Source organism: Salmo salar, chromosome 19 (assembly GCF_965601325.2).
Source record: "Salmo salar chromosome 19, fSalSal1, whole genome shotgun sequence".
Taxonomy (NCBI): Eukaryota; Metazoa; Chordata; class Actinopteri; order Salmoniformes; family Salmonidae; genus Salmo; species Salmo salar.
The window spans coordinates 9,456,488-9,483,442 of NC_138309.1; the positions used below are offsets into that span (position 1 = coordinate 9,456,488).

Below are 26,955 nucleotides of genomic sequence, written 5' to 3' on the forward strand. Positions count from 1 at the left end.
CTCATGACTTTAGTTCAACTGTTTTACCCAATCAGAACCCAAAATATAAGCTTGTTTTACTCTACTGTTTGTTAACAAAGTAAATGTAAACAAATACTATATAGCCTCAAAACATGGTTTGGTTTGAGTTCATTTGAAGGTCAATTTCATTTTTGCTGCTCACTGATAAGTTTCTATATCCTGTAAAAGAAGAGTCCTTGTTAGCGTTGCAAATGGTGAAAGTCACTGTAGAGCTGCAGATATTATCAAACTCCATCCTTCTTGCAGTCAATTTGTAGAAGCAATTTGCTGAAGCACCTGGATCTGTGTCAACTTCCCTCCCCTGCAGAGAAGTCTTGGAGTGAGCTGGGATGTCACAGAGGATGTCTTCACATTTCAGGTGTCTTCAGCGGAGAAACCATACACTAGACGTGGAGTCTTGTTGACGATCAACAGCTTGTTCGACCCACTTGGATTCCCCACCCCAGTAAGCATTCGAGGAAGGTCTCTACTTAGAGAGCTCTCCATGGAGGATTGTGACTAGATGCCCCTCTCCCAGAAGTGAAGTTGAAGGTATGGAGAGACTCTTTGAAGGAGCTTGAGCAGGTCAAGATCTTTCCCACATACAGATCAACCTCTCTCATACAAAAAAGAGATGTGCGTCTTCAATGGTGCATCCACGAACGCCAATGCTGCAGTAGCCTACCTGAAGACAACTGATGCCAGTGGGAATATAGATGTTGGCTTCATCTTTGGTAAAGGTAAGCTCGCTCCACATTCTGAGATCCCCGTTCCAAGACTCAAGCTGTGCGTCGCTGTTCTAGCTGTGGAAATAGCAGAAGCAATCATCGATGAGATTGACATCCAACTCGATGTTGTCACATTCTACTCTGACAGTGGTCCTGGGTTACATTCAAAACGACTCCAGGTGATTCTACGTGTATGTGAATAACAGGGTGCAATGTATTAGGAGATCTATTTTCCCAGAGCAGTGAAAGCACGTCCCTACTGACCAGAACACTGCTGATCATGCCTCGAGATCAGTCCCAGCAAGCAGCCTGACTCATAGGACATTGTTGACAGGACTAGCTTTCTAGTTCAGGTCAGCAAAGCCAGAAACCTTTCACACACCTTTTGACTTGGTTGACCCCGGGTCTTACTACAAGATCCGCCCCCAAGTTTCTTGTCACGCCACCATTGTCTCAAGCAACAAGTTAGACTCCAAGGTCTTTGAGAGGTTCACAAGGCTTGTGCATGTGTCAGGAAGGCAGCAGCTGCAAAGGATGGCAAATTTGCAACAAACCCTGCTCCACCGAAGATCTGGATCAACCCAAGACCATCCTAATCCGCAGTCTGCAGCCACCCAATGCATCAAAGCCATTCCTAAGCTGAGCTCACTCTTCAGTCTGTGCCCTTACATCAGCCTTTCTTAAAGTATGGGTCGCGTACCTGTTAATGTTGGGTCACGACATGTCAGAGTAAATTTATAATTATTTAATTATTTAATTAATTACTGGAATGGATTTGGCCAAGTGCATCTGCGCTCTCTGCTTAGCAGCGGTCTCTGCTCAGTTTGGCAGCTGCGGGAGTATGAGAGGGAGATGCCCGTGTGCTTCGCGGTTTACCTGATCTTTTTTCTTAAAGATCACTCCGCGATGCACACAAGATGCAGCGCTGCCGTTCAGCAGCAGATGATGTGCTGTCTGCCACTGACTCGTCATTCCCACTCGCCATCACTCACTGCTGTCATCAAATGGACTCATGCCAGCCACAAGGTCTGACGGAGCTCAATTGTCATGAAATGCATATACAACGATGAGTTTCTCTCTTTCATACAAATGTATAACGAGGAGCACCCACAATGTGTTTTGTGCGGGGAAGTGCTTAGTAATGAGACTCGCATAACGAACAGATGAATAAAACGACACGTCCTGACCAAACATCCACAGTATGACGGTAAACCCAGGGAGTTCTTTCAGAACAGGGCAGAATGCTTCAGGAAACTTCGACAGTGGAAAAGTAAATCAGCTAGCAAGGCATTGTTGTCATTTTATAACAGGTGATGATAAGCAGAAATAAGGGAGTACTAACTAACTCTCATAGTAGTACAGTTGAAGTCGGAAGTTTACATACACTTAGGTTGGAGTCATTAAAACTCGTTTTTCAATCACTCCACACATTTCTTGTTAACAAACTATAGTTTTGGCAAGTCGGTTAGGACATCTACTTTGTGCATGACACAAGTCATTTTTCCAACAATTGTTTACAGACAGATTATTTCACTTATAATTCACTGTACCACAATTCCAGTGGGTCGGAAGTTTACATACACTAAGTTGACTGTGCCTTTAAAGAGCTTGGAAAATTACATAAAATTATGTCATGGCTTTAGAAGCTTCTGATAGGCTAATTGACATCATTTGAATGAATTGGAGGTGTATCTGTGGATGTATTTCAAGGCCTACCTTCAAACTCAGTGCCTCTTTGCTTGACATCATGGGAAAATCAAAAGAAATCACCCAAGACCTCAGAAAAAAACATTGTAGACCTCCACAAGTCTGGTTCATCCTTGGGAGCAATTTCCAAATGCCTGAAGGTACCACGTTCATTTGTACAAACAATAGTACGCAAATATAAACACCATGGGATCACGCATCCATCATACCGCTCAGGAAGGAGACGCGTTCTGTCTCCTAGAGATGAACGTACTTTGGTGCGAAAAGTGCAAATCAATCCCAGAACAACAGCAAAGGACCTTGTGAAGATGCTGGTAGAAACAGGTACAAAAGTATCTATATCCACAGTAAAACGAGTCCTATATCAACATAACCTGAAAGGCCGCTCAGCAAGGAAGAAGCCACTGCTCCAAAACCACCATAAAAAAGCCAGACTATGGTTTGCAACTGCACATGGGGACAAAGATCATACTTTTTGGAGAAATGTCCTCTGGTCTGTTGAAACAAAAATAGAACTGTTTGGCCATAATGACCATCGTTATGTTTGGAGGAAAAAGGGGGAGGCTTGCAAGCCGCAGAACACCATCCCAACCGTGAAGCACGGGGGTTGCAGCATCATGTTGTGGGGGTGCTTTGCTGCCGAAGGGACTAGTGCACTTCACAAAATAGATTGCATCATGAGGAACGAAAATTATGTGGATATACTGAAGCAACATCTCAAGTCAACAACATCAGTCAGGAAGTTAAAGCTTGGTCGCAAATGGGTCTTCCAAATGGACAATGACCCCAAGCATACTTCCATAGTTGTGGCAAAATGGCTTAAGGACAACAAAGTCAAGCTATTGGAATGGCCATCACAAAGCCCTGACCTCGATCCTATAGTAAATGTGTGGGCAGAACTGAAAAAGCGTGTGCGAGCAAGGAGGCCCACCAAACCTGACTCAGTTACACCAGCTGTGTCAGGAGGAATGGGCAAAATTCACCCAACTTATTGTGGGATGCTTGTGGAAGTCTACCCAAAACGTTTGACCCAAGTTAAACAATTTAAAGTCAATGCTACAAAATACTCATTGAGTGTATGTAAACTTCTGACCCACTGGGAATGTGATGAAAGAAATAAAAGCTGAAATAAATCATTCTCACTACTATTATTCTGACATTTCACATTCTTAAAATGAAGTGGTTATCCTAACTGACCTAAGACAGTGAATTTACTAGGATTAAATGTCAGGAATTGTGAAAAACTGAGTTTAAATGTATTTGGCTAAGGTGTATGTAAACTTCCGACTACAAATGTAGATGTGAGTTTCTCTTTCAAACAATCCCCAGGCCTTGTACACAGCTCATAGCTAACATTCGCCAAAGCTAGCTAGCTACTGATAGCTACCTAAGTAACAGTACAGATGAAGATGAAAAATGATCAGGCCTACTAAAATTATTGTTGAAAATTAGTCTGTGTTGGAACTGTTGCTGTTAAAATACAATAATATTTTTTATTCATAACTGGAATAAACTGATTGAAGCAGGATGCTTTTTGAGGCAAACGCTCACACAGTTCTGGGTTGCTGATCTGAAGCAGGAAGCAGTCTCCTGCCTGACTGAGAAAGCAGTAGTTGTTCTGATCCAGTTTGGCACCAAATACCTATTCAAGTCAGGGTTCTCAACTCTGACATACTTGAAAAACAAGTACAGAAGTTTTAATGCTGAGCATAACCTCAGCGTTGCACTGTGAAAAACAGAGCCCAGAATAGACATGCCCTCATTGGGACTGTGTGTGTGTGTGTTTTCTGGTCTACATCTGTGTGATGTGATCAATCAGTTTATTCCAGTTCAGAATAAAAAAATATGTATTGTCTTAACAGCAACAGTTTCAACCTAGACTTTCTTTCAACAGTAACTTCTACAGTAGGATGTATAATTTTTCATCTGTACTGTTACTTAGGGTTCACTATCAAAAAGCCTGTGTGTGTTGTGTTATTCATCTGTGTGATGTGATCAATCCGCATATTCCAGTTCAGAATGAAAATTATTTATTGTATTTTAACAGCAACAGTTCCAACCTAGACAGATATGTAAGAGTGTTTTTAATGGGGGAAAATAAACATGAATAGATATTTATATGGATATTTAATTTAATTGTTCTTTGTTTTTGTCTATATTGCATTTGTTTTAGGCATAAGGGCAATGAAATGTACCAATATTTATGTATAGTTCCATATTTTCCTAAGCTTGGGTCCCAGGAAAACACAGAACTTCTCATTTGGGTCCCAGGCTGAAAAGGTTTAAGGACAACTGCCCTACATCGACGATTCAGGCCTACTGAGGATTGCAGGATGCCTGTCCCAAGCAAGTCTAGGTAAATATTAAACCAACCCTCTTAACCGACACCACCACGAGCAGGTCCATCATCAAGGACACCACTTCACTGAGGGCGCTTGGAGAGCAGTTGGGTCTGTGGCTCAGAGGCCTACAGAGAGTTGAAGATGGAGACCTTTTAGAGCGAGAAGAAGGTCCAAGAGTACCAGAGTGACAAAGGGTGTACTTGGGTCTTCAATCGACCGCACGCGTCTCATATGGGAGGCACCTGGGAGAGAATGATCGCCGTCCATGATGCTGAAGGTGGGTCCATCCAAGCTTACTTATGAAGTCCTGACTACATTCATGGCGGAAGTCTCAGCCATCTTGAGTTCTCGTCCATTAGTTCCTTGATGACAGCAACACTCTTCTCCCAAAAGGTTGGTGGAGTCCCCCATCCCCGAGGTGAATTCAATGAGAAAGATATCTTCAGCCGGCAGTGGCGGCAAGTTCAAAGCCTTGCCAACACCTTCTGGCACCACTGGAAGAAAGAGTATCTTCCTACTCTGCAAAACCAAAGGAAGTGGCAGAAAGAGAAGCCCAACCTTCAGGAGGGAGACATTGTGATGCTGGGAGACAGTCAAGTGAAAAGGAACGACTGGCCCATGGGCATCGTCGTGAAGACCTTTCCTGGCAGAGATGAGAAATTAAGAAAGGTTGAAGTCAATACAGTAAGAGATGGGTCATGCAAGACTTTTCTGCATCCAGTTTCAGAGACTGTACTAGTGCTGTACTAGTTCTAGTGATAATGGTGGCATCCTTACAGATACTAGGCGGGGAGTGTTCTGGCCCCTGTAGTTGGTTTGAGTTCATTTTAAAGTCAATTTTATTTTTGTCCTCTATATGGCGCTGCTTAGTGATAAGGCCTAAGTTTTTATGTCCTGTAAAATTAGAATCCTTGTTAGCGTTGCAAATGGTGAAAGTCACTCTGTGGAGCTGCAGATATTATCAAACTCCATCCTTCTTGCAGTCAATTTGAGAATAACTGTCTTTTAAGTAAAACAATAATAACAATTCATGATGATATTTTGTATGGATGATCGTTTAAGTGATAGATTTAAGTATTTTCTTGATGGCTGCATGGTTGGAGATATCTGTTCTATGTAATTGATCTTGCCATGTTTGGGGAATTATTTTTGCATACAGCAGCTAATTTTTGAGTTCATGATAATATAACATACGTAAAAAAAATATATTCAATAAAAAAATGTTACCTTTATTTAACTAGGCAAGTCAGTTAAGAACAAATTCTTATTTACAATGACGGCCTACCAAAAGACAAAAGGCCTCCTGCGGGGACAGAGGCTGGGATTAAGAATAAAAATATAGGACAAAACACACATCACGACAAGAGAGACACCACAACACTACATAAAGAGAGACCTAAGACAACAACATAGCATGGCAACAACACATGAGCAACACAGCATGGTAGCAACACAACATGACAACAACATGGTAGCAACAGAACATGGCAGCAGCACAACATGGTAGCAACACAACATGGCAACCGCACAACATGGTAGCAGCACAAAACATGGTACAAACATTATTGGGCACCGACAACAGCACAAAGGGCAAGAAGGTAGAGACAACAATACATGACATGCTGTGCTGTTAGTGAGAATGAAGCTTTAATATTCAGCATACTTTTACTTCTGGTTGTTTTTCCTTCTTCTATGTCAGTTTTACTCCGTTTCTAATACTGTACCTACGAACTGGTGGTAATAAATCATTATGCAATACGATAGTTGCTGGATAGAGTTGATCTATCTGCTAAACTTAAGAAGGGGACTCTTGCAAGGGCAGAATAGATATCGTGAATGATTAATCCTTGCATCCATAGCAAGGATTAATCTATGAAGTTGAGGGTGGTTCCATTTCTCCAACCTCATCCCTTGTAGAAGCGTTGCTTTTTTCCCGAAACAAGGGGTGGTGGGAACGCTTTGTTATTGTTTCAACTGCTGATTGCTGCTTAGTTGACAGATGATTTTAAAGAGTGAGTGCTTGTGTGTGTGTGTGTTAGAAGTCCATATAAATGATTATCCCTTTTTAAAGCATGATTGTAATGAATAATATATGCTGTATTATAAAGAGAGACCTGTGCAGTTAGCGGCTGTCTGGCCTAAAGGGACTTAGTGTCAGGGCTTTGGCTTTGTTTGAAGTATTGCACATTAAAGAGAGAAACACGGAGAGAACCTGCACTACAGGGCATACAGATCTGTAGTGTGGCAGCTGTTTCAACCCCTGTAGAGCCATGTCAGAATTCAAAGTTTACAGTACAAGTTAGTTAATTGTAACCCCATTATCTATGTGAAACCTACTTATTGTGCATACTTTAGTTTCTAAAGCAGAGCCCTGAGGGTATAACAGGACGTTTTAGTTGAGTGTTCTGTTTGACAGGGGTTACTGTTTTAATAATGATGTTGTTTGAGGGTGTTGATGGGGGAGTTTAAAAGTCGGGGCTTAGCGGAGGAAGAAGGTAGGAGAGTAGATAAATAAATCATCTGAGAAAATGTCAATCATCAACATCTCCGCTCTGCATTTTAATCCACACACACACACACACACACACACACACACACACACACACACACACACACACACACACACACACACACACACACACACACACACACACACACCCATACACACAACATATATTTCAGAAATGGTTGATATACGTGAACACACAGGGGGAGGGAGGGAGAGAGGCAGTATTCTCCTTAGCAGTAAGTCTAGTTGTGGCCATGAACTGACTGTAACATTGGCCTCAGTCCTTCGTCTTTAATGCTCCTGCTTGGTGTGCCAGGCGATGACTGTGATTTAAATAAAGTTATGGGGATTCAAACATGGCAAGATCCCCAAAATGGCAGCTGGGCAGACGCTTAGTAAGAGTAGCCTCTGACCCCCATTAACTTTAATGTCTCTGTTGAGCAAAGCTACAACCTCTCTAAAAGATCACAAAGTTAATGGAGGGCAATGTAGGAGGCCCAATTGAAAAGTGGTGGTTTTATGGAGATTGAATGTACAGTTTAATTATGTACACATATGTGAGTGTGTCATCGACCATTTCAGAGTTTGTTTTCTAGTATTCACATTTCACACACAGTCGTCCTTGTGTTGTAATTAATGATGATATCACACGGTGGATCTCTCTTCTCCTCGGTGGTGGAAAGAGGAAAGACAGGTCCCAGAGAGAGAGAAAGTCATTAGTGTGTGTGTGTGTGTGTGTGTGTGTGTGTGTGTGTGTGTGTGTGTGTACTATGCTCAGTAAGACATCTGTAGGAACTATTGTAGGATGTGTTTGGAGGATTAATTAAACCTGTAATTGTTCCAACTGAAGTGTGTGGTTGGATGGGTAAGGTTTAATGCTTGACGTCGGGAGAGTTGAGTCAGAAGGAGATTAGTTTTAACAAAAACCAAAAGGATTACTTTTGCTCTTATATTTGCCCCTTTTCACTATGATGTAATCAGTGATGGAACTTTGGGCACTGGCCAGCTGATCACATTTTCTACTAGCTCGGTCTGAAAAGTACTAGCCACGGGATTGCTTAATTTCCATCCCTGGTTGAAATGATGTACAGTGAGGGAAAAAAGTATTTGATCCCCTGCTGATTTTGTACGTTTGCCCACTGACAAAGAAATGATCAGTCTATAATTTTAATGGTAGGTTTATTTGAACAGTGAGAGACAGAATAACAACAAAAAAATCCAGAAAAACGCATGTCAAAAATGTTATAAATTGATTTGCATTTTAATGAGGGAAATAAGTATTTGACCCCTCTGCAAAACATGACTTAGTACTTGGTGGCAAAACCCTTGTTGGCAATCACAGAGGTCAGACGTTTCTTGTAGTTGGCCACCAGGTTTGCACACATCTCAGGAGGGATTTTGTCCCACTCCTCTTTGCAGATCTTCTCCAAGTCATTAAGGTTTCGAGGCTGACGTTTGGCAACTCGAACCTTCAGCTCCCTCCACATATTTTCTATGGGATTAAGGTCGGGAGACTGGCTAGGCCACTCCAGGACCTTAATGTGCTTCTTCTTGAGACACTCCTTTGTTGCCTTGGCCGTGTGTTTTGGGTCATTGTCATGCTGGAATACCCATCCATGACCCATTTTCAATGCCCTGGCTGAGGGAAGTTGGTTCTCACCCAAGATTTCATGGTACATGGCCCCGTCCATCGTCCCTTTGATGCGGTGAAGTTGTCCTGTCCACTTAGCAGAAAAACACCCCCAAAGCATAATGTTTCCACCTCCATGTTTGACGGTGGGGATGGTGTTCTTGGGGTCATAGGCAGCATTCCTCCTCCTCCAAACACGGCGAGTTGAGTTGATGCCAAAGAGCTCCATTTTGGTCTCATCTGACGACAACACTTTCACCCAGTTGTCCTCTGAATCATTCAGATGTTCTTTGGCAAACTTCAGACGGGCATGTATATGTGCTTTCTTGAGCAGGGGGACCTTGCGGGCGCTGCAGGATTTCAGTCCTTCACGGCGTAGTGTGTTACCAATTGTTTTCTTGGGGACTATGGTCCCAGCTGCCTTGAGATCATTGACAAGATCCTCCCGTGTAGTTCTGGGCTGATTCCTCACCGTTCTCATGATCATTGCAACTCCACGAGGTGAGATCTTGCATGGAGCCCCAGGCCGAGGGAGATTGACAGTTCTTTTGTGTTTCTTCCATTTGCGAATAATCACACCAACTGTTGTCACCTTCTCACCAAGCTGCTTGGCGATGGTCTTAAAGCCCATTCCAGCCTTGTGTAGGTCTACAATCTTGTCCCTGACATCCTTGGAGAGCTCTTTGGTCTTGGCCATGGTGGAGAGTTTGGAATCTGATTGATTGATTGCTTCTGTGGACAGGTGTCTTTTATACAGGTAACAAGCTGAGATTAGGAGCACTCCCTTTAAAAGTGTGCTCCTAATCTCAGCTTGTTACCTGTATAAAAGACACCTGGGAGCCAGAAATCTTTCTGATTGAGAGGGGGTCAAATACTTATTTCCCTCATTAAAATGCTAATTAATTTATAACATTTTTGACATGCGTTTTTCTGGATTTTTTTGTTGTGATTCTGTCTTTCACTGTTCAAATAAACTTACCATTAAAATTATAGACTGATCATTTCTTTGTCAGTGGGCAAATGTACATAATCAGCAGGGGATCAAATACTTTTTTCCCTCACTGTAACTTTAGGTTACGCACCTACAAAAACCTAACTGTGTGTGAGAGAGAGAGAGAGGTGTAAGAGTAAGTAACATCAGACAATAGTAAGAATAGAACAGTGTAAATCTCCATACTGTCTAGACAGGAAGTGTCAGAACTGTTTAGAAAGGTGAAAACATGTCCTCATACTAACTGCTAGAGTCAAGCCACCTCTCTATCTCTCTTTCTCTGACCTCTCCTTTGCTTTCTCTGTTTGTCTGTTTGTCTCTCCTTGTTCTTTGAGAAACCAATCTGTTATTATGCACTCTTTTTTCTTTCTTTGCACGCACGCACACACACACACACACACACACACACACACACACACACACACACACACACACACACACACCTGATTAACTGTCAGTCAGTGAACCAGTGTCCTCTAACAGTCTGTCTAGTCAATCAGTGAGACAGATTTAGACTCTGAGCTTTGTGCTAAAACAACCATTTGAGCCTTCTGTTTGTTCTTTTGAGTAATGTCTAACCTCCATATCCCTAAAGTATACACATAACCTGTAGCAGTGTTGAAAGTATGACTACAATGAAATAGACAGACAGTGTAGTGAGTAACTACGATGCACTGTAACAGTCCACGTCTGGCGTGTTTCCAGCCAGCCAGATTTCTGGGAATTAGACTAATTGATGGATCCTCATTAGATTTATCTCCCTGACAGTTATCATCAAAACATTTTCAAGGCTGGAATATCATCCATTTTTTATTTTCTTTCTTGCTCACACACACACACACACACACACACACACACACACACACACACAAACACACACACACACACACACACACACACACACACACACACACACACACACACACACACACACACACACACACACACACACACACACACACACACACACACACACACACACACACACACACACACACAGGTGGATGAATACATATATTTCCGTTACCTATAGCTGCAGTATCCCTGTGCAACCTCCTGTACTAATGGCTGTCTGGGTTTGGGTTTATTGTCTGCAGGCAAAGAAAGAGGGATGGAGAGGGAAAGGGAGCGAGGTAGAGAGAAAGATAGAATCTGTTTTATCGGTTTTCTCTTGGACGGATTCAGATGTTGCTGAGCTATCCGGCTCTCACCTTGGCAAAGTCTCTTTTCTTTTTCCCCTTCTTATTCTCCCTCTCTCTCTCTCTCTCTCTCTCTCTCTCTCCCATCTCTGTCTTAAAGTCTATAGAAAGAGCAAAAGGAGAGGGAGATTAAGTACCCTGTAAGTATTCTCCAGCCATGCTGTTGGAGGGAGGGAAACTGCCATAGTACAGTTTCATTTTTTCCTTTTAGATCTGAGTCATGCTGGGAGAGGAGGAAATGGACAAATACCTGATGTGAACCACACACATACACACAGGTTTAGGGGAAGGTTGGGGGGGGGGGGGGGGGGGGTGTACACCTACCTCAGCTGACCCTGTCAAGGTGCAGCATATGACCACACACACACAGTTTCCATCCTCAATTACCCACACAAACAGACTATGGAACCAGAGGATAGCTTCATTAGTAATCCTCTCCTCAGCCCTGATAACGATCGATGGCGGCCGGTGTTGCGCTGGGGACCGGAATGAGCATCGCACCTCCACTGATAACAATAAAGCTGTTTGCTGGCTGTAATTGCATTTCCAGCACTGAGACCAGAGAGGGTGACCGCTTTAAATACCCACATTTACACTACAAATTACTCTGGAGAGAGGGAGGGGGTGATTCCAAATAGTCTCTAGGGGAAGGGTGTTTCTTTCTCCTGTTTAAAATTTTATCAGGCGCGGAGCCGCAACTTAAACTAGATTCATTAGCCCTATCCTATCTGCCAGGCAATGATAGGGATGACTATTAAATGTTTATGATGGGTTGTGTGTGCGTGTGCGTGTGCGTGTGCGTGTGTGTGTGTGCGTGCGTGCGTGTGTGTGTGTATCAGTAAATGATGTGCATATATCTGACAATCTCCCCTCTTTCCACAGTGCAGCTCTTCCCCTAGTGGTTTAATGAACTACTACAGTGTCTTCAGCATTGGTTCTGCAGAGAACGGTTTAGGCTATGGTATGCCTCTGCCTCAATGTTCTCTATCAATTACTTCCTTTCAGTACTGTTTTCACTCCCTACTCCTCTTATTGGTTGTCTAATATCATGGCTGTTCACAACACGCTCACACACACACACACACACACAGTTTAATATCATGGCTGTTCACAACACACTCACACACACACAGTGTAATATCATGGCTGTTCACAACACACTCACACACACACAGTGTAATATCATGGCTGTTCACAACACACTCACACACACACAGTTTAATATCATGGCTGTTCACAACACACTCACACACACAGTTTAATATCATGGCTGTTCACAACACACTGACACACACACAGTGTAATATCATGGCTGTTCACAACACACTCACACACACACACAGTGTAATATCATGGCTGTTCACAACACACTCACACACACACAGTGTAATATCATGGCTGTTCACAACACACTCACACACACACAGTGTAATATCATGGCTGTTCACAACACACTCACACACACACACACACACAGTTTAATATCATGGCTGTTCACAACACACTCACACACACAGTGTAATATCATGGCTGTTCACAACACACACACACACACACACACAGTTTAATATCATGGCTGTTCACAACACACTCACACACACACAGTTTAATATCATGGCTGTTCACAACACACTGACACACACACAGTTTAATATCATGGCTGTTCACAACACGCTCACACACACACACAGTTTAATATCATGGCTGTTCACAACACACTCACACACACACAGTTTAATATCATGGCTGTTCACAACACACTGACACACACACAGTTTAATATCATGGCTGTTCACAACACGCTCACACACACACACAGTTTAATATCATGGCTGTTCACAACACACTCACACACACACAGTTTAATATCATGGCTGTTCACAACACACTGACACACACACAGTTTAATATCATGGCTGTTCACAACACACTCACACACACACACAGTTTAATATCATGGCTGTTCACAACACACTCTCACACACACACACAGTTTAATATCATGGCTGTTCACAACACACTCACACACACACACACAGTGTAATATCATGGCTGTTCACAACACACTCACACACACACAGTGTAATAACATGGCTGTTCACAACACACTCACACACACACATTGTAATAACATGGCTGTTCACAACACACTCACACACAGTGTAATATCATGGCTGTTCACAACACACTCACACACAGTGTAATATCATGGCTGTTCACAACACACTCACACACACACACACAGTTTAATATCATGGCTGTTCACAACACACTCACACACACACAGTGTAATATCATGGCTGTTCACAACACACTCACACACAGTGTAATATCATGGCTGTTCACAACACACTCACACACACACAGTGTAATATCATGGCTGTTCACAACACACTCACACACACACACAGTGTAATATCATGGCTGTTCACAACACGCTCCACACACACACAGTTTAATATCATGGCTGTTCACAACACACTCACACACACACAGTTTAATATCATGGCTGTTCACAACACACTCACACACACACAGTTTAATTTCATGGCTGTTCACAACACACACACACACACACACACACAGTGTAATATGGCTGTTCACAACACACACAGTTTAATATCATGGCTGTTCACAACACACTCACACACACAGTGTAATATCATGGCTGTTCACAACACACTCACACACACACCGTGTAATATCATGGCTGTTCACAACACACTGACACACACACAGTTTAATATCATGGCTATTCACAACACACTCACACACACACAGTGTAATATCATGGCTGTTCACAACACACTCTCACACACACACACAGTTTAATATCATGGCTGTTCACAACACACTCACACACACACACACAGTGTAATATCATGGCTGTTCACAACACACTCACACACACACAGTGTAATAACATGGCTGTTCACAACACACTCACACACACACATTGTAATAACATGGCTGTTCACAACACACTCACACACAGTGTAATATCATGGCTGTTCACAACACACTCACACACAGTGTAATATCATGGCTGTTCACAACACACTCACACACACACACAGTTTAATATCATGGCTGTTCACAACACACTCACACACACACAGTGTAATATCATGGCTGTTCACAACACACTCACACACAGTGTAATATCATGGCTGTTCACAACACACTCACACACAGTGTAATATCATGGCTGTTCACAACACACTCACACACACACACAGTGTAATATCATGGCTGTTCACAACACGCTCACACACACACAGTTTAATATCATGGCTGTTCACAACACACTCACACAGACACAGTTTAATATCATGGCTGTTCACAACACACTCACACACACACAGTTTAATTTCATGGCTGTTCACAACACACACACACACACACACACACAGTGTAATATGGCTGTTCACAACACACACAGTTTAATATCATGGCTGTTCACAACACACTCACACACACAGTGTAATATCATGGCTGTTCACAACACACTCACACACACACCGTGTAATATCATGGCTGTTCACAACACACTGACACACACACAGTTTAATATCATGGCTATTCACAACACACTCACACACACACAGTGTAATATCATGGCTGTTCACAACACACTCACACACACACACACCCAGTGTAATATCATGGCTGTTCACAACACACTCACACACACACAGTGTAATATCATGGCTGTTCACAACACACTCACACACACACACACACACACAGTTTAATATCATGGCTGTTCACAACACACTCACACACACACAGTTTAATATCATGGCTGTTCACAACACACTCACACACACAGTGTAATATCATGGCTGTTCACAACACACTCACACACACACACACAGTTTAATATCATGGCTGTTCACAACACACTCACACACACGCAGTGTAATATCATGGCTGTTCACAACACACTCACACACACACAGTTTAATATCATGGCTGTTCACAACACACTCACACACACACAGTTTAATATCATGGCTGTTCACAACACACTCACACACACACACACACACACACACACACACACACACACACACGTTTAATATCATGGCTGTTCACAACACACTCACACACACAGTGTAATATCATGGCTGTTCACAACACACTCACACACACACACACACAGTTTAATATCATGGCTGTTCACAACACACTCACACACACGCAGTGTAATATCATGGCTGTTCACAACACACTCACACACACACAGTTTAATATCATGGCTGTTCACAACACACTCACACACACACAGTTTAATATCATGGCTGTTCACAACACACTCACACACACACACACAGTGTAATATCATGGCTGTTCACAACACACACACACACACACACACACAGTGTAATATCATGGCTGTTCACAACACACTCACACACACACAAACACATTTTAATATCATAGCTGTTCACAACACACTCACACACACACACAGTGTAATATCATGGCTGTTCAAAACACACTCACACACACACAAACACATTTTAATATCATAGCTGTTCACAACACACTCACACACACACAGTGTAATATCATGGCTGTTCACAACACACTCACACACACACAGTTTAATATCATGGCTGTTCACAACACACTCACACACACACAGTTTAATATCATGGCTGTTCACAACACACTCACACACACAGTTTAATATCATGGCTGTTCACACACACACACACACACACACACACAGTTTAATATCATGGCTGTTCACAACACACTCACACACACACAGTTTAATATCATGGCTGTTCACAACACACTCACACACACACAGTTTAATATCATGGCTGTTCACAACACACTCACACACACACACAGTTTAATATCATGGCTGTTCACAACACACTCACACACACACAGTTTAATATCATGGCTGTTCACAACACACTGACACACACACAGTTTAATATCATGGCTGTTCACAACACACTCACACACACACACAGTTTAATATCATGGCTGTTCACAACACACTCACACACACACAGTGTAATATCATGGCTGTTCACAACACACTCACACACACACAGTTTAATATCATGGCTGTTCACAACACACTCACACACACACACAGTTTAATATCATGGCTGTTCACAACACACTCTCACACACACACACAGTTTAATATCATGGCTGTTCACAACACACTCACACACACACACACAGTGTAATATCATGGCTGTTCACAACACACTCACACACACACAGTGTAATAACATGGCTGTTCACAACACACTCACACACACACATTGTAATAACATGGCTGTTCACAACACACTCACACACAGTGTAATATCATGGCTGTTCACAACACACTCACACACACCAGTGTAATATCATGGCTGTTCACAACACACTCACACACACACACAGTTTAATATCATGGCTGTTCACAACACACTCACACACACACAGTGTAATATCATGGCTGTTCACAACACACTCACACACAGTGTAATATCATGGCTGTTCACAACACACTCACACACAGTGTAATATCATGGCTGTTCACAACACACTCACACACACACACACAGTGTAATATCATGGCTGTTCACAACACGCTCACACACACACAGTTTAATATCATGGCTGTTCACAACACACTCACACACACACAGTTTAATATCATGGCTGTTCACAACACACTCACACACACAGTGTAATATCATGGCTGTTCACAACACACTCACACACAGTGTAATATCATGGCTGTTCACAACACACTCACACACACACACAGTTTAATATCATGGCTGTTCACAACACACTCACACACACACAGTGTAATATCATGGCTGTTCACAACACACTCACACACAGTGTAATATCATGGCTGTTCACAACACACTCACACACAGTGTAATATCATGGCTGTTCACAACACACTCACACACACACACAGTGTAATATCATGGCTGTTCACAACACGCTCACACACACACAGTTTAATATCATGGCTGTTCACAACACACTCACACAGACACAGTTTAATATCATGGCTGTTCACAACACACTCACACACACACAGTTTAATATCATGGCTGTTCACAACACACTCACACACACACAGTGTAATATCATGGCTGTTCACAACACACACAGTTTAATATCATGGCTGTTCACAACACACTCACACACACAGTGTAATATCATGGCTGTTCACAACACACTCACACACACACAGTGTAATATCATGGCTGTTCACAACACACTCACACACACACAGTTTAATATCATGGCTGTTCACAACACACTCACACACACACAGTGTAATATCATGGCTGTTCACAACACACTCACACACACACACAGTTTAATATCATGGCTGTTCACAACACACTCACACACACACACAGTGTAATATCATGGCTGTTCACAACACACTCACACACACACAGTGTAATATCATGGCTGTTCACAACACACTCACACACACACACTGTAATAACATGGCTGTTCACAACACACTCACACACACAGTGTAATATCATGGCTGTTCACAACACACTCACACACACACAGTTTAATATCATGGCTGTTCACAACACACTCACACACACACAGTGTAATATCATGGCTGTTCACAACACACTCACACACACACAGTTTAATATCATGGCTGTTCACAACACACTCACACACACACAGTTTAATATCATGGCTGTTCACAACACACTCACACACACACAGTGTAATATCATGGCTGTTCACAACACACTCACACACACACACACAGTTTAATATCATGGCTGTTCACAACACACTCACACACACACAGTGTAATATCATGGCTGTTCACAACACACTCACACACACACAGTGTAATATCATGGCTGTTCACAACACACTCACACACACACAGTTTAATATCATGGCTGTTCACAACACACTCACACACACACAGTGTAATATCATGGCTGTTCACAACACACTCACACACACACAGTGTAATATCATGGCTGTTCACAACACACTCACACACACACAGTGTAATATCATGGCTGTTCACAACACACTCACACACACACAGTTTAATATCATGGCTGTTCACAACACACTCACACACACACAGTGTAATATCATGGCTGTTCACAACACACTCACACACACAGTTTAATATCATGGCTGTTCACAACACACTCACACACACACAGTTTAATATCATGGCTGTTCACAACACACTCACACACACACAGTTTAATATCATGGCTGTTCACAACACACTCACACACACACAGTTTAATATCATGGCTGTTCACAACACACTCACACACACACAGTGTAATATCATGGCTGTTCACAACACACTCACACACACACAGTTTAATATCATGGCTGTTCACAACACACTCACACACACACAGTTTAATATCATGGCTGTTCACAACACACACAGTTTAATATCATGGCTGTTCACAACACACTCACACACACAGTGTAATATCATGGCTGTTCACAACACACTCACACACACACACGTGTAATATCATGGCTGTTCACAACACACTCACACACACACAGTGTAATATCATGGCTGTTCACAACACACTCACACACACACAGTGTAATATCATGGCTGTTCACAACACACTCACACACACACACAGTTTAATATCATGGCTGTTCACAACACACTCACACACACACAGTGTAATATCATGGCTGTTCACAACACACTCACACACACACAGTTTAATATCATGGCTGTTCACAACACACTCACACACACACAGTTTAATATCATGGCTGTTCACAACACACTCACACACACACAGTGTAATATCATGGCTGTTCACAACACACTCACACACACACAGTTTAATATCATGGCTGTTCACAACACACTCACACACACACAGTGTAATATCATGGCTGTTCACAACACACTCACACACACACACACAGTTTAATATCATGGCTGTTCACAACACACTCACACACACACAGTGTAATATCATGGCTGTTCACAACACACTCACACACACACAGTTTAATATCATGGCTGTTCACAACACACTCACACACACACAGTTTAATATCATGGCTGTTCACAACACACTCACACACACAGTGTAATATCATGGCTGTTCACAACACACTCACACACACACAAACACAGTTTAATATCATGGCTGTTCACAACACACTCACACACACACAGTGTAATATCATGGCTGTTCACAACACACTCACACACACACAGTTTAATATCATGGCTGTTCACAACACACTCACACACACACAGTTTAATATCATGGCTGTTCACAACACACTCACACACACACAGTTTAATATCATGGCTGTTCACAACACACTCACACACACACAAACACACGTTTAATATCATGGCTGTTCACAACACACTCACACACACACAGTGTAATATCATGGCTGTTCACAACACACTCACACACACACAGTTTAATATCATGGCTGTTCACAACACACTCACACACACACAGTTTAATATCATGGCTGTTCACAACACACTCACACACACACAGTGTAATATCATGGCTGTTCACAACACACTCACACACACACAGTTTAATATCATGGCTGTTCACAACACACTCACACACACACAGTTTAATATCATGGCTGTTCACAACACACTCACACACACACAGTGTAATATCATGGCTGTTCACAACACACTCACACACACACAGTTTAATATCATGGCTGTTCACAACACACTCACACACACACAGTGTAATATCATGGCTGTTCACAACACACTCACACACACACACACACACACAGTTTAATATCATGGCTGTTCACAACACACTCACACACACACAGTTTAATATCATGGCTGTTCACAACACACTCACACACACACAGTGTAATATCATGGCTGTTCACAACACACTCACACACACACAGTTTAATATCATGGCTGTTCACAACACACTCACACACACACAGTGTAATATCATGGCTGTTCACAACACACTCACACACACACACAGTGTAATATCATGGCTGTTCACAACACACTCACACACACACAGTTTAATATCATGGCTGTTCACAACACACTCACACACACACAGTGTAATATCATGGCTGTTCACAACACACTCACACACACACACAGTGTAATATCATGGCTGTTCACAACACACTCACACACACACAGTTTAATATCATGGCTGTTCACAACACACTCACACACACACAGTTTAATATCATGGCTGTTCACAACACACTCACACACACACACACACAGTTTAATATCATGGCTGTTCACAACACACTCACACACACACAGTGTAATATCATGGCTGTTCACAACACACTCACACACACACAGTTTAATATCATGGCTGTTCACAACACACTCACACACACACACACAGTGTAATATCATGGCTGTTCACAACACACTCACACACACACAGTTTAATATCATGGCTGTTCACAACACACTCACACACACACAGTTTAATATCATGGCTGTTCACAACACACTCACACACACCAGTTTAATATCATGGCTGTTCACAACACACTCACACACACAACAGTGTAATATCATGGCTGTTCACAACACACTCACACACACACAGTGTAATATCATGGCTGTTCACAACACACTGACACACACACAGTTTAATATCATGGCTGTTCACAACACACTCACACACACACAGTGTAATATCATGGCTGTTCACAACACACTCACACACACACAGTGTAATATCATGGCTGTTCACAACACACTCACACACACAGTTAATATCATGGCTGTTCACAACACACACACACACACTTTAATATCATGGCTGTTCACAACACACACACACACTATCATGGCTGTTCACAACACACTCACACACACAGTTAATATCATGGCTGTTCACAACACACTCACACACACACAGTTTAATATCATGGCTGTTCACAACACACTCACACACACACAGTGTAATATCATGGCTGTTCACAACACACTCACACACACACAGTTTAATATCATGGCTGTTCACAACACACTCACACACACACAGTTTAATATCATGGCTGTTCACAACACACTCACACACACACAGTTTAATATCATGGCTGTTCACAACACACTCACACACACACAACACAGTTTAATATCATGGCTGTTCACAACACACTCACACACACACAGTGTAATATCATGGCTGTTCACAACACACTCACACACACACAGTTTAATATCATGGCTGTTCACAACACACTCACACACACACAGTTTAATATCATGGCTGTTCACAACACACTCACACACACACACAGTGTAATATCATGGCTGTTCACAACACACTCACACACACACACAGTGTAATATCATGGCTGTTCACAACACACTGACACACACACAGTTTAATATCATGGCTGTTCACAACACACTCACACACACACAGTGTAATATCATGGCTGTTCACAACACACTCACACACACACAGTGTAATATCATGGCTGTTCACAACACACTCACACACACACAGTTTAATATCATGGCTGTTCACAACACACTCACACACACACACAGTTTAATATCATGGCTGTTCACAACACACTCACACACACACAGTGTAATATCATGGCTGTTCACAACACACTCACACACACACAGTTTAATATCATGGCTGTTCACAACACACTCACACACACACAGTTTAATATCATGGCTGTTCACAACACACTCACACACACACAGTGTAATATCATGGCTGTTCACAACACACTCCACACACACACACAGTTTAATATCATGGCTGTTCACAACACACTCACACACACACAGTGTAATATCATGGCTGTTCACAACACACTCACACACACACAGTTTAATATCATGGCTGTTCACAACACACTCACACACACACAGTGTAATATCATGGCTGTTCACAACACACTCACACACACACAGTTTAATATCATGGCTGTTCACAACACACTCACACACACACAGTTTAATATCATGGCTGTTCACAACACACTCACACACACACAGTGTAATATCATGGCTGTTCACAACACACTCACACACACACAGTTTAATATCATGGCTGTTCACAACACACTCACACACACACAGTTTAATATCATGGCTGTTCACAACACACTCACACACACAGTGTAATATCATGGCTGTTCACAACACACTCACACACACACACACACAGTTTAATATCATGGCTGTTCACAACACACTCACACACACACAGTGTAATATCATGGCTGTTCACAACACACTCACACACACACAGTTTAATATCATGGCTGTTCACAACACACTCACACACACACAGTTTAATATCATGGCTGTTCACAACACACTCACACACACACAGTTTAATATCATGGCTGTTCACAACACACTCACACACACACAGTTTAATATCATGGCTGTTCACAACACACTCACACACACACAGTTTAATATCATGGCTGTTCACAACACACTCACACACACACAGTGTAATATCATGGCTGTTCACAACACACTCACACACACACAGTGTAATATCATGGCTGTTCACAACACACTCACACACACACAGTTTAATATCATGGCTGTTCACAACACACTCACACACACACAGTGTAATATCATGGCTGTTCACAACACACTCACACACACACACAGTTTAATATCATGGCTGTTCACAACACACTCACACACACACAGTGTAATATCATGGCTGTTCACAACACACTCACACACACACAGTTTAATATCATGGCTGTTCACAACACACTCACACACACACAGTTTAATATCATGGCTGTTCACAACACACTCACACACACACAGTGTAATATCATGGCTGTTCACAACACACTCACACACACAGTGTAATATCATGGCTGTTCACAACACACTCACACACACACACAGTTTAATATCATGGCTGTTCACAACACACTCACACACACACAGTGTAATATCATGGCTGTTCACAACACACTCACACACACACAGTTTAATATCATGGCTGTTCACAACACACTCACACACACACAGTGTAATATCATGGCTGTTCACAACACACTCACACACACACAGTTTAATATCATGGCTGTTCACAACACACTCACACACACACAGTTTAATATCATGGCTGTTCACAACACACTCACACACACACAGTTTAATATCATGGCTGTTCACAACACACTCACACACACACAGTGTAATATCATGGCTGTTCACAACACACTCACACACACACAGTTTAATATCATGGCTGTTCACAACACACTCACACACACACAGTTTAATATCATGGCTGTTCACAACACACTCACACACACACAGTTTAATATCATGGCTGTTCACAACACACTCACACACACACACAGTGTAATATCATGGCTGTTCACAACACACTCACACACACACAGTTTAATATCATGGCTGTTCACAACACACTCACACACACACAGTGTAATATCATGGCTGTTCACAACACACTCACACACACACAGTGTAATATCATGGCTGTTCACAACACACTCACACACACACACACAGTTTAATATCATGGCTGTTCACAACACACTCACACACACACAGTGTAATATCATGGCTGTTCACAACACACTCACACACACACAGTTTAATATCATGGCTGTTCACAACACACTCACACACACACAGTTTAATATCATGGCTGTTCACAACACACTCACACACACAGTGTAATATCATGGCTGTTCACAACACACTCCACACACACACAGTGTAATATCATGGCTGTTCACAACACACTCACACACACACAGTTTAATATCATGGCTGTTCACAACACACTCACACACACACAGTGTAATATCATGGCTGTTCACAACACACTCACACACACACAGTTTAATATCATGGCTGTTCACAACACACTCACACACACAGTGTAATATCATGGCTGTTCACAACACACTCACACACACACACACACAGTTTAATATCATGGCTGTTCACAACACACTCACACACACGCAGTGTAATATCATGGCTGTTCACAACACACTCACACACACACAGTTTAATATCATGGCTGTTCACAACACACTCACACACACACAGTTTAATATCATGGCTGTTCACAACACACTCACACACACACAGTTTAATATCATGGCTGTTGACAACACACTCACACACACACAAACACACTTTAATATCATAGCTGTTCACAACACACTCACACACACACAGTGTAATATCATGGCTGTTCACAACACACTCACACACACACAGTTTAATATCATGGCTGTTCACAACACACTCACACACACCAGTTTAATATCATGGCTGTTCACAACACACTCACACACACACACACAGTGTAATATCATGGCTGTTCACAACACACTCACACACACACAGTGTAATATCATGGCTGTTCACAACACACTGACACACACACAGTTTAATATCATGGCTGTTCACAACACACTCACACACACACAGTGTAATATCATGGCTGTTCACAACACACTACACACACACAGTTTAATATCATGGCTGTTCACAACACACTCACACACACACAGTGTAATATCATGGCTGTTCACAACACACTCACACAGTTTAATATCATCTGTTCACAACACACTCACACACACACAGTTTAATATCATGGCTGTTCACAACACACTCACACACACACACACACAGTGTAATATCATGGCTGTTCACAACACACTCACACACACACAGTTTAATATCATGGCTGTTCACAACACACTCACACACACACAGTTTAATATCATGGCTGTTCACAACACACTCACACACACAGTGTAATATCATGGCTGTTCACAACACACTCACACACACACACACACAGTTTAATATCATGGCTGTTCACAACACACTCACACACACACACACACACACGTTTAATATCATGGCTGTTCACAACACACTCACACACACACAGTGTAATATCATGGCTGTTCACAACACACTCACACACACACAGTTTAATATCATGGCTGTTCACAACACACTCACACACACACAGTTTAATATCATGGCTGTTCACAACACACTCACACACTACAGTGTAATATCATGGCTGTTCACAACACACTCACACACACACACAGTGTAATATCATGGCTGTTCACAACACACTGACACACACACAGTTTAATATCATGGCTGTTCACAACACACTCACACACACACAGTGTAATATCATGGCTGTTCACAACACACTCACACACACACACACACAGTGTAATATCATGGCTGTTCACAACACACTCACACACACACACACAGTTTAATATCATGGCTGTTCACAACACACTCACACACACACAGTGTAATATCATGGCTGTTCACAACACACTCACACACACACAGTTTAATATCATGGCTGTTCACAACACACTCACACACACACAGTTTAATATCATGGCTGTTCACAACACACTCACACACACAGTGTAATATCATGGCTGTTCACAACACACTCACACACACACACACAGTGTAATATCATGGCTGTTCACAACACACTCACCCCCTGACACACACACACACACACACACAGTTTAATATCATGGCTGTTCACAACACACTCACACACACACAGTGTAATATCATGGCTGTTCACAACACACTCACACACACACAGTTTAATATCATGGCTGTTCACAACACACTCACACACACACAGTGTAATATCATGGCTGTTCACAACACACTCACACACACACAGTTTAATATCATGGCTGTTCACAACACACTCACACACACACACACACAGTTTAATATCATGGCTGTTCACAACACACTCACACACACACAGTGTAATATCATGGCTGTTCACAACACACTCACACACACACACACACACACACACACACACACACACGTTTAATATCATGGCTGTTCACAACACACTCACACACACACAGTGTAATATCATGGCTGTTCACAACACACTCACACACACACAGTTTAATATCATGGCTGTTCACAACACACTCACACACACACAGTTAATATCATGGCTGTTCACAACACACTCACACACACACAGTTTAATATCATGGCTGTTCACAACACACTCACACACACACACACAGTTTAATATCATGGCTGTTCACAACACACTCACACACACAGTGTAATATCATGGCTGTTCACAACACACTCACACACACACAGTTTAATATCATGGCTGTTCACAACACACTCACACACACACAGTTTAATATCATGGCTGTTCACAACACACTCACACACACACACACAGTGTAATATCATGGCTGTTCACAACACACTCACACACACACAGTGTAATATCATGGCTGTTCACAACACACTCACACACACACAGTTTAATATCATGGCTGTTCACAACACACTCACACACACACAGTGTAATATCATGGCTGTTCACAACACACTCACACACACACAGTTTAATATCATGGCTGTTCACAACACACTCACACACACACAGTTTAATATCATGGCTGTTCACAACACACTCACACACACACAGTGTAATATCATGGCTGTTCACAACACACTCACACACACACAGTGTAATATCATGGCTGTTCACAACACACTCACACACACACAGTTTAATATCATGGCTGTTCACAACACACTCACACACACACAGTGTAATATCATGGCTGTTCACAACACACTCACACACACACAGTGTAATATCATGGCTGTTCACAACACACTCACACACACACACACAGTTTAATATCATGGCTGTTCACAACACACTCACACACACACAGTGTAATATCATGGCTGTTCACAACACACTC

The 26,955-nt window shown here is 42.2% G+C and overlaps 1 protein-coding gene across 8 annotated transcripts in view; it reads left to right on the forward strand.

Annotated features, from left to right (window-relative positions):
• The window catches only part of tpk1 (thiamin pyrophosphokinase 1), a 101,004-nt gene that overhangs the window by 62,526 nt on the left and 11,523 nt on the right, over positions 1 to 26,955 (forward strand). The window contains exon 9 of one of the 8 annotated variants that reach the window (XR_006760676.2): positions 11,994 to 12,067. The exons of the other annotated variants lie outside the window; for them this stretch is intronic. The gene's annotated coding sequence lies outside the window, so the exon portion shown is untranslated. The remainder of the gene's footprint in view (positions 1 to 11,993; positions 12,068 to 26,955) is intronic. 8 annotated transcript variants of the gene reach the window in all.